Source organism: Paramormyrops kingsleyae, chromosome 11 (assembly GCF_048594095.1).
Source record: "Paramormyrops kingsleyae isolate MSU_618 chromosome 11, PKINGS_0.4, whole genome shotgun sequence".
Classification (NCBI taxonomy): domain Eukaryota; kingdom Metazoa; phylum Chordata; class Actinopteri; order Osteoglossiformes; family Mormyridae; genus Paramormyrops; species Paramormyrops kingsleyae.
The window spans coordinates 11,338,371-11,347,030 of NC_132807.1; the positions used below are offsets into that span (position 1 = coordinate 11,338,371).

The following is an 8,660-nucleotide window of genomic DNA, read 5'->3' on the forward strand; positions in this document are numbered from 1 at the left end:
CTCAAATTCATTTTAAAATGTTCTCCCGGCTAATTTCCACTTACAGAAAACATACATTTTAAAAGCTGAAAACCTGTTAAAACATTCGCTATAAGCTGGAGCTTAACCATCAAACATTGTTTATTTTTTTCTGTAGATGAAAAAAAAACACGGGTTAATAAACAAACGTAACATAAAGCAAGCCTTTATGGATTCTTTTAATTCCTATAGCCTATTTCAAGGACAATGTAAGCATTATTTTACAACGAACCAATCAATGAAATGGTATAAAACAGAAAAATATATATTTCGCAAAATACTTTACAGTTTTGAATTATGTTTAGCTTCTGTCTGTATGACCATAAATTACAGAGTAACCGTCTCTTCTCATAGAAGGCTAAAAAATGCAGTGATCAGGCAGGCTCTGGTACACGCAATATATTTTGCTAACTTGACAACCTGTTCATTATCAAAATCAAATATAGTTAAAGGAACATATAAAACATTGCACTGCTCAATTTAAATAGTCCATACAGTCTGTGCCATTCAGCATGAGCACCACCTCACTGTGATTAGGCCTGTAAGTAGTATTTTTAACCAGCAGTAATTTAAAATTTCTTGAATTACATTTTAACCCCCCAGAGCCAAGCCTGCTCTTCTCACCTTTATTCATAGGGTGGGGGAAGGTGAAAGGTGAATTGGCACGTTTAAAAGTGACAGGAACGACCCCCTCTCATTAACATTTGTGAGGTTAAATCTTGTAATTTGAAGGGTTGTGAAAGCCATAAGGTATTGCTAGGGTGCAAAGTCCAAAAAGCAAGGAATATCTGTGCTGTGTTACTCGTTAGTTGCGCAGTAATATTTTATGAATCACAAGAATAGGCCAACATGCAATTGCAAAATACAATGCTCTGCAGTTTTTAATTTAACTTCTGAAGGCCATTTTGCGATCTCAATTGTCATACACCAGCATAGACCACCGTTTTCTCAATTATTTTTTCTTAGATTTTTGTTTTAATATGCCACTCAAACACACATAATGCTATGCCTTTATTCTCAAAATAGACTATTAGGATCTCATATTGCTACAACTTTGTACACAACAATACAGCAACAACTTTACAACGGGACACATTATTTTTATTTTTATGTTTTAGATAACAGCAGATTCTCAACAACAACAATGCCAAAAAAACTTATTTATTCAAGTGATCAGAAATGTACAGTATATTTTCATTTTACAGTTTTGCCAATGCTTAGACATTTTTAAACAACTTTAGACATTGTTACATTCCAGTATGTTCACCCTGACGCTCCACCACAGCCGGAAGAACTTTAAACAATCTGTTTATGTACTTGTTGCATGCCATTGCTGTAAGTTCCTCGAACCAGAATTTATTTATGGCAGCAATTAAGTCAGACTTTGTAGTTGGTTTTGCTACCTTTCGAATATAATCTTTCAGAGCATGCCACACCATTTCAATGGGATTCATGTCTGGGGATTCGGCGGGAGTCTTAACCCAGTTTATACCCTGTTCAGCAATGAGTCTGCTTGCAGCAGTGTGCTTCGGGTCATTGTCCTGGAAAAAGCGGTGATGTGCTCCGAAGTTTTCCCTAATGTATGGGGCAGCAGTTTCTGTTATAATAGCATTTTCAAAGAAAGACCGGTCCATTGTGCCTTCGAAGATTGCAATCGGTCCCGGACCCAGTCTGGATATTGCTCCCCAAACATGAACTTTTAGCGGGTGCTTTGGCTTTGGTTTAGACACGTGTCTCCCACTCTTACGAAATGACATGGTGGCAAAGCGGTCCAAAGCCACTGTTGTTTCATCAGTGAAAATGACATCGTGAAATGACTCCTTCTCAGCAATCCATTTGTGGGCTTGTTGGAGACGTAACTCTTTATTTTTGTTTCTGATCATGGGACAATGTTGAGTTTTCCCATACTTCCACCCAAGCTTTTGCCTTATCCTCCGAATGGATCGCTCGCTTATTTCCACTCCTCTGTCACGCCATAGCTGTTTTTTCACGGAACACGACACCAGTTCATCATTCAGACGAGTGATATTCTCTACGTATAGGACAATGTCCCTAAAATCATGGGCAAAACAGAAAATAGTTAAACATTTGACCGTTTATGCATAACCACCACTTAGCATTAACCAGTATTTAGGCTAGTGTTTGTGTTCGCGTCATGCAGTGGGTAACTTACTCAGTTATTTTGCGAGGATTACGTTTGTGTGATGATCGTTCTTTGTAATGTCTTCTGATAGTGCTCAATGTAGCGTGTACACCAATGGATTTCAGATGTCGGGATATTTCTTGAGTAGAACTTCCAGCAGACCTCATCACCCTGATGTCTTGGGAATGCAGCTTGCTGATTTTGGTCATTGTGAGACGACTTTACACGTGGATGGACTGTATTTATCCGTACAGTGTGGCAGGGGTGTGGACACTTTTGTGAAAAGAGGGTGCGTCATACTGTAGGTGGAGCGTGTGAGGAAAGCTTTCCCCTTTTCCCTGGCAGTAGCGCCACCCATGCCGTTTTACGGTCTTTTAAATGCGAGTGAGCAACTGATAAAATAAACCTATTATCAAATTGTCACTGCATGTGTAACCTACATATCCAAATAAGAAAAAAGTGACTTCTCCTTTAAAACGCTGGGTACGTAGTGCGTAAGAAGCGCGCAGAGCGGGGAGAGCTGCTGAAGTGGAAAGACGGAGCGGTCAGTTCAGCACAGTTAGGGCTGAACTCTGGAAAAGCGAAGTAAAATTCACGGAAATTGACTTTGCAAACCAAAGGGTTGCTAGAAATAGTTTACCCTGATTGTGGTAAGTTATGTTTCTTATTTTAGCTTGTTGAACCCACAGATCGAGTTTTTCTAATTAATTTAGTTAAGTTTATATAATTGAGTTGGATGTACTGCGTAAAGGTAGCGAAGGAGCTTTACCCACGCCATTTTAAGTTGCAGCACAGAATATATGGCTGCACATTTTGTCTTAAGTATTAAATTATTTTATAAAGTGTGATTATTTGAGGTATGATTGATGGAGTTATTTGCTTTGTACGACCTGTTGCACAGGTCAGGTTTTTTTTTGATGGGATGTATTAGGGTGTCCACCGTTTTGGATCGGCATTCATTACACACGGCGTGCAGAAACAAGATGGCGAGCCAACCCCACAGTCTACTGGTTAGAGTTGTGACGTTCGCGAACGAACCGATTCTTTTGAACGGCTCATAAACATGAACGATGGGAGCCGAGTCGCGGCTGGAGGGGAGCCGTTCTTTCTGTCGTTCTTTTTTTCCTATGCGTGTTTCACACAGATGCACACAAATTAGCTCCTCCGCGAGACAGAACAGTTATAGGGGGAGGGGCGCACCCAGCGCAGGGGTGCTACTGCCTAACAGCATGATGATAGTTGTGCACGCATCCTTCACTTCCACATTGTGTGGAAGTGTTTGTAGTAAAAGCTGTTTTGCACAGAAATTCATTGCAGCCGGCTTTGTTTTTGATGTTTATTTGTGAGTAGGTATTGTATGAATAACATAAGTCAACGTAGCTTTACACATACACTTTGTACTAAAGGTAAATCCAAAATAGTGATGTCACTGTCTAAGCAGAGGGATGTTGTGCAACCATATGGAATATAGTCCACACATGACAAATGAGGTAATAATCAATATTTCAGAATAATTCAAACTCAGATATTGGTGTGTGATATCTGAGTTTTAATTATTTGACTACAAATCTCACCTCATCATTCCTCCCAGTGATTATTTCCAGGATAAACTGAGATGCCCCCAAGCTGGCTTCTTAAAACTGACTAAATATTTAAAAAGAGCCAAAAGAGCCGTTCTTTTGAACGGCTCTTTGAAAGGAACGGATCGCCAAGATCCGGATCCCCTCAAAGAGCCATAAATCCCATCACTACTACTGGTGCGTTCGTTTTTCTCTCGGAACTCGGAAATTCCGAGTTGAGTGACGTCAGGTCCGACCATCTCCCGTTAGAGCTACCACATCTCGGAACAAACATGGCAGCCTCCATGAACACGGTGTTTTTGCTGTTGTCTGAGCACAAAAAACTCTCGCAAAGAGTACTTAACATCAAAGAACAAACCGAAGAGGAAGAACGGAGAAAAAGGTATGTGTTACTTTGTGTACCCCCACAAAAAAGAGAGGAATAAGCAAATTTTGTATGATTCCGGCCACAATTTACAGCTATTGTGATATAACCAGCGAGAAACAGACGAACTACGACTCATCTGTAACGCTTTTTAAATTTGTGTAATAGTAAAAAAAGGTCCCAGCTTGGAATTACTGTTGATACTTATTTTTGAAGACAAATTGTGCAAAATTCTATGGTGACGGTTGATCGCCACGGTTTTACTGTTTACGGAAAACGGCGAAAATACCTCGTGTATAACTGAAAATCCAGTTCTTTAAACTCGCGCGTGAAATAGTCGACTGAGAATAACGACAACTAAATTTATCGTTTTTTTTCCAGGATTGCAGTAGCCTGTGCTACCCCCCATTTAACTCATCGGGTGGTGGTTGTGAAGACGGGCATAGAATGGGAACGAATGATGAGCATGGACGACAACACGTTTTTCCGCCATCTTAGAGTGACCAAAATTTAGTGTGACTATCTTCTGCTGAAGCTACAGGAACAGGGGCTAACAGAGGAACCGACCAGAGGGCTTCCACCTGTTCCTGTCAGACAGAAGGTCTTGATGTTCTTGTGGTACATGGCAAACCAAAACAGTTTCAGAGAGATTTCTGATAAGTTTAACATTTCACAGTCAACTGCACACAAAGCTGTGACTGAAGTACTTCAGCTATTCGCTACTCTTGGGCACCTCTTTATCTCCTGGCCAACTTCATGCGAGAAGAAAGCCTCATCAGCTGCTTTCCACAGGCTGTGCGGCACCAATGGGATTATTGGAGCCATTGATGGATGTCACATAAGAGTGCAGAGGCCAAAGATCAGAGGAGGTGACTATATGAACAGGAAGTCATATTACTCTGTTCTGCTCCAGGGGATATGCGATGTGAGAGGGCGTTTCACAGACATTTTTGTAGGTCCACCTGGAAGGGTGCATGATGTGAGAATGCTGAGGGCCTCTCATTTTTACTTGGACTGGCAAGAAAAAATGGGGGACTACAAATTGTTGGGAGACAGCGCATATATAGGACAAGCATGTCCCTTTATTGTGACACCAAAACGGGATAATGGAGCCCTTACTGTAGAGGACCAGGAGCGAAACACCAGGGTCAGCCGTGGAAGAGTGATTATAGAGCACGCATTTGGAAGAATGAAGTGCAAGTGGAGGCGTGTGAGACACCTGCAGAACACTCGCATGGACTTTGTAGTGATGATAATAATGGCTGCATGTTTTCTGCACAACATGTGTGCTGGTGTAACTGAGGTATGTGAGGAGCACCCAGGAGGCTGTCCGGAGGAGGCAGATGTTGATGCCTAAATGTCAATCAAGCTTGATTATACTTCTCTTATCATGAATGTGCATTTGATGTTGATAATTGAATAAATTTGTCCTATGTTTAAGTGTTCACAATGAGAGCATGGATTTTACATAGAACATTTATTGTTTTACAAAAGTAGTGCAACAGTTTTGAATTTCACAGTGCTATACATTTGCAAATGTGCTTCCACAATGTGCAAAATAAGTGTGTTCAATAAAAAAGTGCGCAAACAACAACTTTGTACATAAGGAGTCCATGACTGTAGATCATGGGTGATCAACCCGCTGCCGGTCAATGAGCAGTTTCATCAACGAAACAAATTCCTCTTGTGAGGACCTAAGCAGCTGCATCGTGTCCTCGTGACGCCTCTGGCTTGCTGTCTCTGAGTCTTTCAAGAAGTCCAGAACAGCGGCAAAGCTATTTTCCTGCCTTCTTCGCTTGGTTGGTGGCTGGGTTGTTGGCGGCCTTCCTGTTGGTGTGCTGGGGGGTGGAGTACATAATGCCTCTGTCTGGCTGCCCAGGACTTCTGCATTACGTACCTCCACTCCCCCAGCTGTCCCGACAACTGGGAAGTCCACATCGTGACGTTTGCCCAGCAAGTCGTCCATCTCGGCGTAAAACTGAAACTTAACTCTTCCTTGGCCAGTCATCCTATTATTGTCCTTTACCCGTTTATACGCCTCTTCTAATGTATGCCACTTTCGGGATACCTTCTCATGGCTGAAGTGCTGTTTAAAATGCATGGACAGTTTTGAGGCCATTTCTGTCCACATCTGCCTCTTCCTGTTCTTGCCGTCCCTCATGCGGTGATTCAGTTCCTGGAAGGTCTTGGGTGGACCTTCACCGTTGAAATCTGGATAGTCCCGCATAAGATCAATCAGGAATAGTGTCTGTTCCTTTGTGAAGAACATGTTCGGGGAGTAGGATGAGGAGGTGGAGGGCTGTGGCTCCAAACAATCCCCCACTATATTTTCTTTAGCTGCCTCTGTCTCTGGAAGAGAACAACAAACATTAATACAACCTGTTATAGTGATAAACAACAGTACAGTGAACATACATATAAACCATAGCTTACTTGCAGGGACAATGCTAACTCGCACGGTCAATGCTTCATCCAGATAAAATGTGGTCGGGTCCCACGCCACCTGAAACGGGGGCCGACAAAGGCTTTGTCCTCTCCGGATCGACAAACAAATCCATGTTGCTGTCCGTGAAAACTGCAAGACACGATACATAAACTTAGAGGAAACCATTATTAAATGACTACATTAAAAAAAAAACTAGTTTCGAAGCGATATACCTCTTTTGAGAGACAAGCACTACGTAGATTAAACACCATCAAAAGCTTCATATTACTGTAGCAGATTTGGGGCGAGATTCTTTTTCCTGGCATAAACAAACAAGGCACACTAACTAATGAAATCCCAGTAAAAGCTTTATAATATGCTGGCAGATTCATGGCGACGTGCTTGTTTCGTGAGGCAAGCAAATCACAAACGACACAAGTTTGTTAAAAAAATACCGATATTGCACGCTAGGATAATGTTTACGCTCATGACACAATATACTATAAAAAGACTGCTTGCGATTACATTTATGACTATTGATACATTTCATGAAATAAACATTTTGAAATGTTTATAAAGTACAGAAGTAGTGGGACACTTACTGTTGACTGTGTAAGACGCCATATTGAAATGACGACACAGAGGCAACTCGGAGAAGAAAATTCTATCTGACTTCAACGTCATAAAAGGGGCGTGTTTCCGACGGGAAGTGATGTTTTTCGTGACGTATCGTGACGTTTTCATCCGAGTTCCGACTTGGAGAGAAATAATCGAACGCACCACACGCACTTGGATTTGCGTCAGCCCCTTTTCTTCCTAGTGAGGAACAGAATTGCTCCATGGTCGGACTTTATTGGTACCACCTCACCACCAGTGCGGTAGGACCTCCGTTTATTACATACCAAGGACGGAACTGAAATATATTTTCTTCTTTTAATTGGACATGGATCGTTATATGGAGTTATTGATTCCTGTATCTCCCTAATTGTCATGTTATGGTGTACAAAGTGTGAATTATGTTAACTGAGAAGTTTTTGTATGTGTTTTACTAAAACGAGAAGGTGTTCAATTTGGGATTGATATTTAAAGCAATTGCCTAAAGCAAAGAGGGTGAAGTTAAACCAATTAGTACTTAGATTAGGGTTTAAATAGGATTCGTTACTGATGTAGAAACTAGTATTAGCTAAACTTAATTAGATTTAAGGTGGTTAACTAATTGGAACTAAATAGTTATAATCTCATCTACCTTTATACGGGAATAACTAAAGTGTGTTGACTAATTGCCTTCATACACAAAGGAATCCTGAGTCGTACATGTATTTTCATTCTCTGTGATATTGGTTTTCGAGTTTTGTTTTCTATTAAAGTGTTGTCTTTGTGTGCCTATGAGTTTTTGGCCTAATTCTTTACGTTGACCACTCCCTGCGAGCCTAGATCTGGCCCTGTAGTATATGTGCTGTGAAATTCAAGCACACAAGTGTTACATACAAAACTTGGCGAGCCAGCCAGGAGTGGTACGGATAGGTAAAGGATTGGCCACCGAGGACTTATAGACTGAAATGGAGGTAGTTCAAAAGTTTAATATTAAGATACCAAATTCCCTTCTAATTACTGGATTAACAGATACAGAGATTGATGAGGAAATTGCTGATTCGTTGAAACAGTATGGCTGTATCCATAGAATAATACCAGTTACTTTTCCCAACTTAGAGTCAAGTAAGCAAGCTATTGTAGAGTATGAATTTGCCGCAGCCCTGCAGACGCTGTTACCCTCATTGCCATTGATGCTAACTAGTAAGACACAAGCGGATATAGTTTACCATATTAGATCTTTATCCAGCATATACACACCAGTGGTGAGTCAAACTGCTACACAGTCCTACCTAGCTGAATTGAAAGAAATTGCGAAACAAAGTGGTAGAGATTTCTCAGCTGTGCTGCAAGAGGAGCTTAGTCACATTGGTGAAATTGTTGACGCAACTGACGCAGAAACTCAAAGTGAAGGTGACGACGCGCGTGAGGAATGCGAGCCACATGTGCTTGAGACTGCAGCGAAGTTGACTCCGCAGCACCACATTTCCCCAGAACATGTTGAGCCACCTGAGTGTGGACGTTTTCCGGAAACTCAGC

The 8,660-nt window shown here is 41.4% G+C and overlaps 1 long non-coding RNA gene across 1 annotated transcript; it reads left to right on the top strand.

Moving 5' to 3' along the window:
* Positions 1–2,505: 2,505 nt before the first annotated feature.
* LOC140593437 (uncharacterized) lies at positions 2,506–6,218 on the top strand. Its single transcript, XR_011993784.1, has 3 exons — positions 2,506–2,811; positions 3,063–4,123; positions 4,487–6,218. It is a non-coding gene; the product is annotated as an uncharacterized lncRNA (long non-coding RNA).
* Positions 6,219–8,660: the final 2,442 nt, after the last annotated feature.